We start from the raw sequence: 14,180 nt of genomic DNA, 5'->3' as shown, positions 1-14,180 counted from the left end.
TTCATTTCCTGAGAGCATCCCACTTTGTTTTAATAAATTGAAACTCTGTGCAGGAGTCAAGCATGATTAACTGGAACCACGGTTCATTTGGTTCACAGAGCATGGCCTCGGCATGACCTTTGTGCCAAAGCCCTAAAGAATGACCACAGTGAGATACAAGCAAAACCCGCCTTTGTATTGCTCGAATTCAAAATTTCCAATGATGACTGAGGAGAATCCGTTACAAATGCATTTAGGTCCATGATATACAATGTTCACCGTGTTATTTCCTTGTTTTTTAATGTCCTTCCTGGCCCTGCCCTTTTAATTCTGGATCCATAAGTCCTGGGTCTCGAGCTCACACCAGGTCACATCAGCAGCAGTTAGTAAGGTCCTGTGTATTCTAAGGACTCATGTAATAAATAATTCCAGTGTTAATGCCCTCTTAATCTCCCTATGCCTAACAAAAATGTTGAATGTATTCTGGCTCTATTCTAAAACGCTCTAATAATGCACTTTGGCCTTGCCCGAGCTGTGTAAAAATAAAAATAAAAGACATGGCAATTCATGGTTACTGTCCAATTTCCAGACGATTACGACTGTCGGCAGTGGTCAACAAGCTACATTTGGGTCACATATTCTAAGCAATAACATGAAGCCTGAACGCAACCACAGAAAGCTAGAAACAACAAGTATTAGAAAGCGAACAGTGTAGACAGAATATACTGAAAGTTTTAGATTCGAGAACAGAAAAGACCAAATGTAAGTGTTTAAGCATCGGATTAAAGGGCAGATGTGAGTGCACAAACATTAGGAAGTACTTACAGCGCCCAGTAAATTATGTTAGGATGTGGTCAGGGTGAGGATTTGACCGTGTTAAGTAATTCACCTCCTTTTGTGAGTTTCTGAATTTTGAATGATGAAAAACATGCAGATCCAGGGCCTCATTTAAGAAGCATCTTGCGGCATTTTTGAGCAGCTGGAGCGTCGATTTTTTTGTTCAGTGTGCCACAGCATATTTACAAGACGATGCAAAGCCACTTTAAGTAGCTTTTCATGGCCTTGTAAATATGTGCTCCTTCCACGCAGAACGCTGCATTATGCAGCACACATAGAAAGAGGAAATCGCCTCAAATGATTGATTTTGTGCAGAAAGGTGTCCCCTACTGCACAAAATCAATCAGCCCGCAACGAAGTCAAGGGTGCTTGTGTTGGTGCATGGCATCCCATTGTGCCCTTTTCTTTTGACGCAGGGCAGTGCACTAAGGGGCATATGTACAAGGAGTTAACGCCGCATTTGCGTATTCACAAGCTGTCGCTAACAGCCATAAGGAACAGATTTCAGGCGAAACCGTCCGTTTTCACCATTGCCACTTATGTTAGTGATAACTATCGCTACTGAGGTGCAAGGTAGGCATTCCCATGCAAAAAACACACGCTAACTACACTTCGCGATATTTACAATGATCTCCCGGGCCCGCGATACATTCAGAAAACAGCTGCTAAAGGCCATTAGCGGCAGGGACTTAAGACCAGAAAAAAGGTGGTCTTAAAAATGCTGATAAAGAAAGGTACATAAGGGAGACTAGCCCAGAGCCTCATTTGAAGACCAACTGATGCCATGGAGGTACCACTCATGCAGCTTGGAGCACCAAGAAGTCCACAACAACCACCGCTACTGCCACTGCCCCCAGGACCACCACGGAGGCAGCGCCGAAGAAGACAGCGGGCCCATCGCCCAAGCCTCATCCTCACAGACCTAACGCCAGAGGATGTGATCACCCACTACAGGCTCAAAAGGTCATTGTTAGAAATGGGATTTCTGGTTGGCTAGGGCTTGCGCCAAAGCCAGGCAGAAACCACCACTCTAAGTCAGGGCTGGGGAGTTACACGCCAAAGATAACACCTGCTCACCTCATTGGTAGCTTGGCACGAGCAGTCAGGCTTATCCCAGAGGCAATGTGTAAAGCGTTTGCGCGCGCACCCAGCAACAACACCCAAGGCCCACCACAAAAGAAACTCCACACAATGTTATATATAAAAATAGCCTTTGTATTAAACCAAAACACATTGGCACAGCTGGCACTGGGCAGAATCTACAGGGGACTATTTACACAAGACAGGGCCACATGGACCACTGTCAGAATTAGCACAAATCACCAATTGTAAATGCAGACATGTAGAACAAATAATAAATGTAGCGCACAACCAGTAACCACTGGTAAAAGGTAAGTACACCCTACGCAATCCTAATAACTTTAGGCATATATCACACAGGGAACCATAAACTCAGTAGCATAACCTATACTAGGAAAACAGTCTCCTATGCATAGACACAGTTAGGAATAAAAATAGCATAAAGGCAATGCACATTGGGCAAACGTACACAGGTAAAAATAACCATGTACCCTAGGTGAGGGCACAACACAGGAAACCTGTCCCCAGGCCAACTTGGCCTATCAGGGGCTCGAACGCCCTTTGTCTAAAATGTCAGGGCTGGGCTGCGCAGACAGCCAAGGTAGAAGGCGCAAAGAATCAGCCCTAAACGTTGCAGCTGCCCACTAAGTGCTGGGCAGCTGTGAAGATGAACCTGGGCACTAGCGTGCCTCCTGAGCCCCTCTCTGGGACTTTAAATGAAAAATGCCCCAAACGTGGCAGCTGCCTGCGTTCTCGCAGGGCAGCTGGAAAGTAACCAGTTACCAACAAAAGGGCCCCAATCAGGTCAGGGACTCCCGGTGCCTCTGGAGCCCCCTTTTCGATGCATGAGGGTGCTGTGGTTCTAAAAGAGGACACTGCCTCTAACTGTGGCCCCCACCTATCTGGGCCATCATCCGAGGGGCACTGTCCCGAATAATGCCCCCACTGCACGTGGGCTCCAATGGGGGACTTCTTTCCTAAAATGCCCTCGCTGTATGCCAGGTCGTTGCGAGGGCGCTCCTCGCAGCTCGCTCTTGCGCACGCCCGCCCGCTCACAGCCCCACTCACCGGGCTTGTTCAGGACTCGAGGCGTTTCCTCCCTGCTTCCCCGGGGAACTCTGGGACCTTCCTTCCCCCCTGCAAGGTGGGGGAAGGCTGACGATGTCGTCCCTGAAGCCTGGGAGGCTCTGTCACATTTCACCGCGGGCTGGCTTCACCGGGGACGTCTGGGACCGTCCTTCCCTAGTACCGCGGGGCTCTCCCAGGCTCATGGGAGCCCCGCTTAGATTTCCTGTTTCCTGGCTAAGCCACGCCCCCCAGCAGGCAACGCCGCTTTCTCCTTCCGGGTTGCTCGTGGCACTGGCGGCGATTTTGGACCTCCTCCTCTGAAGGCAATCGCAGGGTGGGCACCCGCTTCAAAGGTATTGGCAATTGCGGGGTAGGCTCCCGCTTCCTATAAAACAAATTCAGTAGCGGGGTAGGCTCCCGCTTAAAGCGCATTATCGCGGGGTCGGCACCCGCTCGATAATTAGCATTTGTGGGGGGGATCCCACACGGTGAAGCTTCGTGCTGCATGCAAATCAGGAGCGCTTCTCCTCTTGGGCCACCAAATAAAGCGCTCACCTAGGCCATAAAAATAGGTCGCTCCCCAGGCGCTAAACCCAAAATCAAGAGGGCAAACATGTGGAGAGCTTCTCCAAATACAAGGCAAGGTCCAGGGAAAGTCTTTCAGGAGGCAGGGGGGCAAGGGCTGGGCCCAGGGGCCAGCTCACAGGGCCCTCCAGGCAGGGAGGCAGTCCCCAGTGGCGGTCTCTCCTGGTGTCCAGCAGCAGCAGCAGACCCCCCTCCAGTTAGGATCAGAAGAAGAACATTTTACTTGGGGTCACAGCCCCTTTTTATACACAGGTTTCCTTTGTCTCAAGGTGCAGGGAAGTGGCGAACCAGATGCAACTGGTTCCTGAGCACTTTGTGTTGCTCAGCCCCTCTCCCTATTCACAGAACAGGCCAGGGACATCAGTCGCACCACAGGGGGCGGAGCCAGCATTGTGTGGGGAAAGCCCAGCCCTATTCAGGTCCCAGGTGTACTCCTCCCACCCATCTGGGTGTAAACCTCTCTATTCACCACTGGGGAAGACCCATCCTGACTCCTGGAGCCAAGTACACCAGCCAATCACAAGCCAGACAGTCACTTCACATTTATTACACAGACATGCCAGCATCCAGAAGTGGCACTTCTACACCAGACACAGTAACGCCGCACACATCATCGCGCAGCATTCACTCTCACGAGTTCGCACATACCAAACTCGACCCTGCACTCCCCACGCATCAGGAACTACCATGGACACACACATTCCCCATGCATTCCTATGGGAGGGCAGGTCAGTCTCATTCAATGTAACACAGAGCGCACGCACTTTACACTGGGACACAGTGTTAAAGCGATTAGAGGCCTAAAACCACTTACACGACATAGGGAAAGGCTAGGATAATTGCAAAAAGTTTAGGGGTGAACCTGCCAGAAGGGGCAAGTCCAACAGTCATCCATCCTCTGCATCCTGACTCAGATAGGCCTAGGCTGAAGGCACCAACAGAGCGAAGAACCAACATCCCTCTGCAGAAAAAGCTGCTGGCAGTGCTGCACATGTTGGCCTCCGGTACTGTTCAACCAACAACTGCCAGAGTTGAGGGAGTCTCACAGTCAGCCCTATCGAGGTTTCTCCCAACTGTCTTGCATGGCATCATCAGCCTGACACCCCAGGAAGCACACACATTCCATCAATGTGCAGGCAATTGTGGACCACCGGGGCTTGTTCACCAATGTTGTAGCCAAGTTCCCATGGAGTGTGCATGATTCCTACATCTTCCGCCAGTCCATCATCAACCAGCAGTTTCAGGATGGCACATATGGAAATGCACTGCTTGTTGGTAAGTGCTAACTGAACACACCACACACCTCAAGTCCACAATCATGGAACTCACAAATGTGAGAATGCACATGTAGCAAATTTCATACAACATGCCTAGTAACATATCCACCTACCATACACAACAACCCAAATGACTGCGGTTACAGGGGCTAGCCTTTTAGACAAACTATCCCCAAAGGCACAGTCCCTCCGTCACATATTTGCAAATGCTGGCATGGACGGGAACCAAGTAGGTGTGATGGAGGGTCTGGATCTATGAGGTAAGTATAAACACATGGCCGAGTCTGGTAGCAGTGTCCTGTATAGTATGGAGCTTGCAGAGCACAGACTTGTCTATGCGGGCATATATGTTGTTTCCATAGTCCAGTGTGATGGGAATGATTGCGTGGGTGACTGTGTTTCTTGACTCGGGGGTATCCATTTGAAGGTCTCATGGAGGATGCAGCGGGTGTTGAAGCAGCTGGAGGCCACGGCATAGACCTGTTGGTTCATGGAGAGGGAGGAGTCGAGTACGATGCCTAGGTACCTGGCGTCGTGTGTGGGGGGGCTGCTGAAGCCTGTGGCCCACCAGGTGTTGTCACATGCTGGTGTGGTGGTTACGAGGATGCGGACTTATGTCTCCTCCGCGTTGCGTACCAGTAAGCTGTTGATCATTCATGTTGCAACTTCCTGCAACCATTCATGGGAGCCCGGTCTGGTGGGGGTGGGTGCCTTGGTGAGGGAGAGTATGAGCTGGGTGTCCTTGGAGGTGGTGAAGTCTTTTGGGTGTCTTGATGTTGCTCCAGTTCTTCTCCAGGCCTCTGGCATTTTGGAGGTCGGTGGTAACCGAGGCGTCTTTTCTTGCATGCTGTGTGTTGGAGTTGCATAGCGGGGCAAGTTTGTATGCACAGTTGGAGATCCATGTGTGGAAATCCCTGGCAGTGCCATTGGTGTTGGCTGCAGCGGTGTGGGTGTTGCTGTTGATTGTGGAGTGGAGCTGCTCCTCGGTGACTCAGCTCCAGTTCATTTGTGTGGTGCTGGCTGTGGGATTGGGTGGGTTGGGTTTCTCAACGAGGAAGTGTATGCAGTGGTGGTCACTTCATAGGGCTTAAGTGGTGTGGATGAAGTGGATGCTATTTCCCCATGCGAAGATGGGGTTCAGGGTGTGTCCTGCCTTGTGGGTTAGTGTGGTGAAGAGTTGAGTCAGTCCGATGTTTGCGAGCTTTGGCCAGAGGGCACTAGAGACGGAGTTGCTGTGGTTTGTGAAGTGGAAGATCAGGGCGGAAATGAGTACATAGTCCATGGAGTATATGGCATGGTGTGTGATGATGTTAATGGTGTGGGCGAAGCAGGCCTGGCCTCCGGGGAGGTGCCGTGGAGTGTTGCTTTGTGGCAGGTATGGATTTGGAAGTGCAGGGGTTGGGCGGTGGTGAAGGTCTGGTGGCAGCAGGAGAACTGGACATGAGTTGTGTCTGGTGTGGCCTATTGGCAGTTGTACATTCTCCTGGTGTTGACTTTGAGGAGGGCGTGTGAGTCGTAGCGCTAGACAGTAGGAGATCCAGGGTCCCTGCTGATGTTTGCGTTTGGCTTGTGGACGGGCACAGAAGGATTGCCTTTGGCACACTGTTGGAGTGCCAGTGATGCAACCGTGCAGCACCCACAATAAAATAGGCTAGGGGAAGAGGGATAAGCAGCTGTGAGGCAATGTAATTTGCTTTGATGCTGGTAAATTCTCTTAAGCTACACATGGCTAACCTGAATTCCAAAGTCGCACATATAATTCACCACAACATGTAAACACTGCAAACACAGCATGCACAACAACTTATGGACACATCACTCCATTACATGTTTCAGGTGATCAAGGATATGCACTCTCCCCATGGCTGATGACGCCCCTCCGAGCCACAAACACCCAGGCCCAGAGGCAGTATCATTTCGCCCCTGGACGCACCAGGGCTATTGTGGAGCGCACTTTTGGCGTGCTAAAGTCACATTTCCAGTGCCTTGACATCACAGGTGGCAGACTGTTGTAAAGCCCGGAAATTGTGTGCAAGATAATCATTGCACAATATATGTGTATGCACCAATGCCCATGGATCCAAGTGCCAGATGCACCGGACGATGCTGAGGAAGATGAAGAATATGAGGCTGGTGCTGCACACCCCACAGTTTCTGCTGCAGGAACTGCCCGAAGGAACCGAATCAAAAACAATTTCTTCACCTGAGCACGTCACAATGTGACAGTCCTTTGTGAAATTTATGTGCAAAATGCACCTAAGCACAGTTTTTGCAATAAAACCACACAACACACATACCTTGTGTGCATGTTTTCCTCTGCATAAGTACATCTCTCTGACAAATGAAAGTCAAACATTTTGCGGTAAGTATTGTACAATTGTAATTTTGAGGGTGGGTATGTCTTTTGTGGTCAGAGATGCTTTTTAGGGTGTCATTTGGGGTAAAATATGCTTTCAGTGTGTCATTTGGGATCAGATATACCTAGTAGGGTGTAATTTGGGGTCAGATATGCTTATTAGGGTGTCATTTGGGGTCAGATATGCTTTTCAGGGTGTCATTTGTGGTAAAAAAAATGCTTATTAGGGTGTCATTTTGGGTCTGAGATGAAATTACAACTAATACTGTTTATCTGTTTAACAACTTGCAACTAGCGTGCAAATTCTGCCTGCATTAACTTTAATGCAATGTTTTTTTCAAAATCGCGATGGAAAATCTATCACTACACACATTGAACAATACGAAATATTACTCCTAAGCCAATTAGTGTGCAGAATCTCACCGCAAAGTCAAAAAACGGGCCGCAAACTCACAGGCAATGATGTCTGCATGCTTCCTGCTTCATGGGGAGTGCTATGCACTTTCACTTTCTCTTTTGAGCACATTGCAGGTGATTGTGTAGAGAGTTGGAGGTGTTTGGTGTTGTGTGCTGCAGATTTTTGATTGAGAGAGTGTTGCTGTGTCCTGTGAACTGTCGATAGTGGCTCCGTGAAGTGTTGTGTACTTGTTTTTACATGGTTTTTGCATCTAGTCCTCAATCTCGTTGGGTGTTTGTCTAAGGGGTAGTTTAAATAAATACTAGTTGTTGGTGCATATATTGTTTTTTGTTTTCCTTAGGGGTGAGTTTAGGTGGGTGTGGGTAGGGAGGGCAGGATGTCAGAGGGGCATTGGGGGGCTTCCTCTGGCTGGTCAAATTTTACCTTCCCTTGATGGTGGAGAGTGGGGGTCGTATCCTTTCTGCATATCCAATCCATGTGCGGAAGGTCAGGTTGGAGCAGGTGAGAGCACAGATGCTGTGTGTCTTTGGTGTGAACAGGACTGTCTGCCAATGGAAGCACCAATGGCAGGATTGCGTGGGCCGTGAAGGTGACCTGTTAGACCACCTGGGAGTCATCATTGGCCTGCAGTGTGGTAAAATCAACCTCATAAATGACATATGAACACTCATACGAAAAAACAAAAATGCGGTGTGTGACACAATGATGTATATGTGCACAAATGTGACTGAGTGAGGCGTTAGACGTCATACCTTCACACCTAATTTTGCCACATCAGAAACGCAATGCTGCACTATATGTACAAGCATAGTGTGAAGGCTTGTATTTCACACTGCGCTGGTGTAACACTTAGCACTGTAGTCCCAACGCTGGCACCCTTGAACCATAGTACGTCCAGGGCAAAGATTGTTCATGTACAGGAAGGGTGACTGTACATAAAAAATCCCAGGCATTGTTTTTTGGACATGTGTGTTGCACAAAAGGAATAGTAATAATGCATTCCCCCTTGTTTTGCAAAGCTAGGTACGCTGCCCTTGTACACGGGCTTTGTGTTACAATAGATGAGATAGGAACAATTGTTCTATTGAAATAGGACATCTCCAGAGTGTCATACACCACCAACAGTTGTGACACAGCCTTGTGCGATCTGCAGTGATGCTATCGTCCACCGAGCATGTATAACATCATGTTGGGTGGAGAAATAGGGCCTTGGGAATGCGTCACATAAGTAGTATGTGCAAATTTGTCAGCATCATTGTCTTGTTGGCCTAACTCAACATTCTCAGGTCTTGTGGGAATGACAGGCAAAGTAGACACAATCATGTAGGCAACATGGACTGCAACAGTACAGTCACAGAGCATTGTCAGTGATGGTGATGAATTGTATGATGAATAGGACACGTGTGATTTTACGTCTGATACAACACACGTTTCTTTTCATGTTTCACAGCTGGCAGACAACTCATCACACAGGGGGATATCAACACCTTCAAGGACCCACACACCACTGGTGAGTTCAGCCATTAAATATTGTCATTGTGAGATGTGATTAATGTCTGGGTGAAATCATTGACGTTGTAGTATGCAGTATGGGTGTGCATCACATGGACCTTGCCTCCAGTGTGATGATGTTATTTGGAAGTGTGAAGTGTGTACAAATCAGTAAGTGAAGATGGAGCAGAGCATGGATCACTGACAGAATATCGAGGAGAAGAATATCGACCTGCCACAATATATAGGTAAAAATATTGAGTGACAGAATATCAACTTCCTATCTACAATAAGGTAAGCACAAACATATTGAATCCTAAACATCGTTGTCAATATTATAGATTGCTCAAATATAGCTAATAAAAGCTTGAAATGCATTGGGTAGGGAAGAACAATCACTATGGATGAATTTATGTATATGGCAGGCGACAGAAAAAGGCCCGGAGGCATATCTGCCGTTTCTAAGCTTTGCTCAACACTTAACACAATGAATGGAAATTAACTTTTGGAATACTTTGAATAAAACTGATTAAATTTGGATGAAATTGGTATACATTTGTTATGCTACTGGAATTAAGCAGTGCATCCGATATGGAGTGGAATCACACTACAGTTTCCATATGTTTAAAAATTACTATTCCCACTCCAGGGAGTCCAACAGTTGGGAAAGTGTTGGATAGCGTGAGGGTAAAAATTACTACTCCCACTCCAGCGAATGAAACAGTAGGGAAAGTATTGGATAGCGGGTGGGAATAATTTATTATTCCCACTCCACCAAGTGTAACAGTAGGGAAAGTGTTGGATAGCGTAGGGGAATAATTTAGTATACCTACTCCTGCAATATAATTAACATTAATTAACAATTAATTATTTTTTTAAAATTAATTTACCTCCCACCATTTTCCCCTACAATTTTGTAAAATATTAATAAATTAAAATAATTAAATCACAATTAATTGATTAACTAATTACAATTAACAATACAATTAATAACCATCAAATCTAAATTAATTCACACAATTAACACTATAAACGAACTTTTAATATAAAAAATAATGAAAATTAAATTACTTCCTACCCTACTCCCCTATCAACCCTCAACCCACTCCTAAAAAAAAGTACACAATTAACATATTTACAAATTATTTATTAATATTAATATCTAATTAATTACTAATTAATAAAAAAATAACACAATTAACATAATTACCAAGTTATAATGAATTGTTATTAATCAATTTATAATTAATTAATTAATAATATATTAATTAACTTAATTAACAATATAAAATATTAAATACTAAATTAACAATTAATAAAATAATTACTTAATTAATTTAAATTAAATTACTTCCCGCCCTATTCCCCTATGAACTCACAACCCGCTACAAATTAAATTACGCAAAAACGAATTAACATATTATAAATTAATTCTAAAAAAATATATTATAATGAAATTACTTCCCACCCTATTCCCCTACAAACTAACAACCCGCTACGGAATTCAATTACGCAAAAATTAATTAACATAAAATTCATTACTTTAAAAAAATTCAAACAAACATTACAAAAATAATACATACTTTTAACACATATACTACCACTTAAAACACTAAAAAATTCATATTTTTAACAACTATATTATGACTGTCCAAATTACTAACTTCAATATTATGAAAAAGGATATTTCTTACCTGCATTTCGATATTCTGCACCCCTATTTTTTTGTAAGTTGATATTTTGTCCACTCGATATTTAAAACTCGATATTTTGCCATATTGATATTTAAAATTCAATATTGTGACTGTTCACCGCAATGCATATGTCTTCCAGATGTAACTTTGCACATCCCCAGTCAGTGATACCCATGTAAGTGATATCTATTGGTTCTGTCACTACGGCACATGCATGTGGATTACAGAGCGTACAGATCGGAGAGGAGACATGTCAGTGGTGTTGCTGATGAGTATGAGCAGACTTGGAATGCATGTATATCCTTGACTGAGATGACTGTGTAAGTGGGCCTGATTATGCACAAGGAGATAGTGGTTTTGAGGCTGTGTGTGGTCAGACACAGGTCTGCACAGTACTATTGTAGGTATGCTGCATACCAGCTTCACAGAAGTAGCAGGGCGTAGCTTTAAGCCGAGGATATCAATGGCACATTCCCCAAGCACCTAGCATAGATGGCCCTATGTATCTCATTGGCATGTTTTGACACTGCAACAGTGTTGCCAAGCTGTCTTCTTGGGATCATTTCCCTGGTAGACTCAGGGGCTAATGTACAAGCACCTCTGCCGAATTTGTGACATTACTCCGCATGCATTTACCCCGCATGCTTTTGCTCTGCAGTTATTTCTGCGCAATATATTTTACAACGCAGGCCTCTACAACGCTATTCGTTAAAATGCATTTCCCATTATAACACAATTATCATTATGACTCCAGGGGGTCGTTACTTTGGGGAATGCATTGTAACAGTTTGCATTGTAAAGCCCTGCGTTGTAAATTGTCAGCGGAGTAAGAATTGCGGATCAAAGACTTGCAGATTTATGAAATTTGAGAAAACTACGTTTCCCTCTCTTGCCAGCACCGCATCACCTATTGTGAAGTTGTAGTGGAGAGAGGGTCTGCGCCTCATGTACAAGTCAGTGTTCAGCCACCTAACGTGTTTCCATGTGTGCTGCTTGATGCAGCACAAATGTAACTGTAAGTAGGGCTGTTCCAGGATTGCTCATGTGCAGGAAGGGTATCCTTTCTACACATAAACAAGCCTCCCCTGCACACAGTCACCCTTGCACTCTTGCGCAAGGGTGCCTGTGTTGGTGCTGAGTTGATAAACTTCATGCCGTTGATGGGGGACACGCACGGCTGTACCTGATTCTTGTACATGTGATGCAGCACTGTGTTACAGAAGAGGATGCACGAGGGGCTACACCGGGAGGGCTAATGCCTTCCTCCTCCAATTCCTTGTACATGTCACCCTCAGTCAGGGTATGTCACAGCACCATCATTTGACACTGACAGTCTCATTTGGTTGTGATACTACATGTCACATGCCATGCACTGTCATGTCAGTCTCACCAGCATGTTGTTACAGCTCCTGGATAAAACATTTCATTTTCCAGGTCACTTTATAACTTCTCAATGTTACCTTGGAGTGTAGGCTCCCATGTTTCACTGACCTTGTTTTTCTGAGTTAAATGGAGAACATTGACATAGTCATCAGGACTCACATTTTGTCATTAGTCTAATTTGACAGACATGTCGCAGAGGATTCTCACACCTTCAAGGTGAGGAAGGATTGGTACCTCCATACCCACAAGGTCTCAAAGGGATATCACAACATGGCTCGGTGGTACCAAGTAGACCGGGCAGCTGGGAGTTGGAAGTCAGTGCCCAAGGTAATGACCCATGGTAGGCAGAGTGTCACACAGGCCATTCCTGGCCCCTCTGGCGACAGGCATGGCTCCCGGAGTGGACAGGCAGCAACATATCCCCCTTCAACACCACACACACAAGGAACAATGCCACCTGCACCAGCAGATCAGGTGGTGCCGTTCACTGTGCAGGACCAGCGCACAGTCATGGACAACAATATTTTGCTGGCAGAAATTTGTCAGGAAATGGCAGAGCATACCAGGCACTGCAGGACCTAAAGGCAGTCCTGGGTCTCCCATATTGACCGGACATTTTGAGCCTCGTCATCACCCTCTTCTCCGATCCACCAATGTTATTTCTTGTTCTTAGTTAGTGTTAGGTAAGTATTTTAAGTGTTAGGTTTTGCAGTTGTAATGTAGGCATAGTTAGTGTTAGATTATCATCTTAAAACATTGGCGGATCTTGAACTCTAGTGGCCTTAGCTTGAGAAACCCCTCTTTGCATTCAGGTGGGGTCAAAATATTAAGGACCAATTAGTACATTCCCGCCCACAGAACAGCGCCAGGGGGGCTCCTTGGGTGGCTGGACACCTAACACCTGTCACAGGACATACACGGTGTGGGTCATGTGATGTCTGCTCTCTGACCAAGAACACAAAAGAGGTAGATGTGGGTCTGAAACACCTTTGGCAACAGCGAGTACATACGAACTGTAACTCGTCTAATGTGATCTACATGATCAAGTGTCCGTGTAATGTGATTTACATTGGGATGACTTGTAGAAAGGTGAAGGTGAGGATTATGAAGCATAGGAGCAATATCAGATGTTCTAGGACCAACACACGCCTCACATTACATTTTGCTGAGAAAGGGCATACAACACAGGATATATACTGGACTGTGTTGGATAAACCTGCCTTTAGACCATCAATGAGAGACCTTTCACAAGGCCTGTTCATACGGGAGCAGAAGTGGGTATACCGCACGAAGAGTCATGTTTCTGGACTCAATGATGAAATACCGTGGTCAGCACTAGGTAGAAAATGAATTGGAACCCGGAGGTCTCGCTCCATTTATTCCTGTTTTTATTGGTAGACAGTGTTGAGCAATATTGAGATAAGAGTACTCTATTTGACCTCGGGATAACCAGGAGTACCAAGGAAATTTGTAATGATAGCCTATAATTACCCTCTGAATTATAAGGTCTTTTTGGATGATGTCACTGATGTTATTTTATTAGGTATTGACATCTCACATATGTTTTCCAACTCGTGAATATTGGTGAACATTGATACACATTTTTAGATGAATACACCCCCCCGTTCCTGGGCTATGGTTTGCACATTTGGGCATGCTTTGGTCTAATTGCGAGATCATACAGTGATTAGCAGCACGGGGAATCTGTTCGTAATGCGTACGGGTGTGCCGTTCCCCATGTGAGTGTACGCATAGCCTCGACGGTGTTGAGAGGTTATTGGTCTAGTTCCTTACGTGGTGCGTGCTCCGTCACGCGCACGCACCACGTGATGAGATAGCGGAAGAGATATTACGAGTGAGATGGAAGCATAAGGCACCTACACGGCACCAGGAGAGACGTATTTCGCAGGCGGCGTACCACTCTTGACGAAGTAAGGAGTATTTGGCCATATACTGGGGGGAGAAGAGTACCATATTACACCTATTGGGAAGATTTTCTCATTTGGAAGAGA

This window comes from Triturus cristatus, chromosome 6, assembly GCF_964204655.1.
Source record: "Triturus cristatus chromosome 6, aTriCri1.1, whole genome shotgun sequence".
NCBI classification, from domain to species: Eukaryota; Metazoa; Chordata; class Amphibia; order Caudata; family Salamandridae; genus Triturus; species Triturus cristatus.
This window is presented reverse-complemented; position numbering follows the sequence as displayed.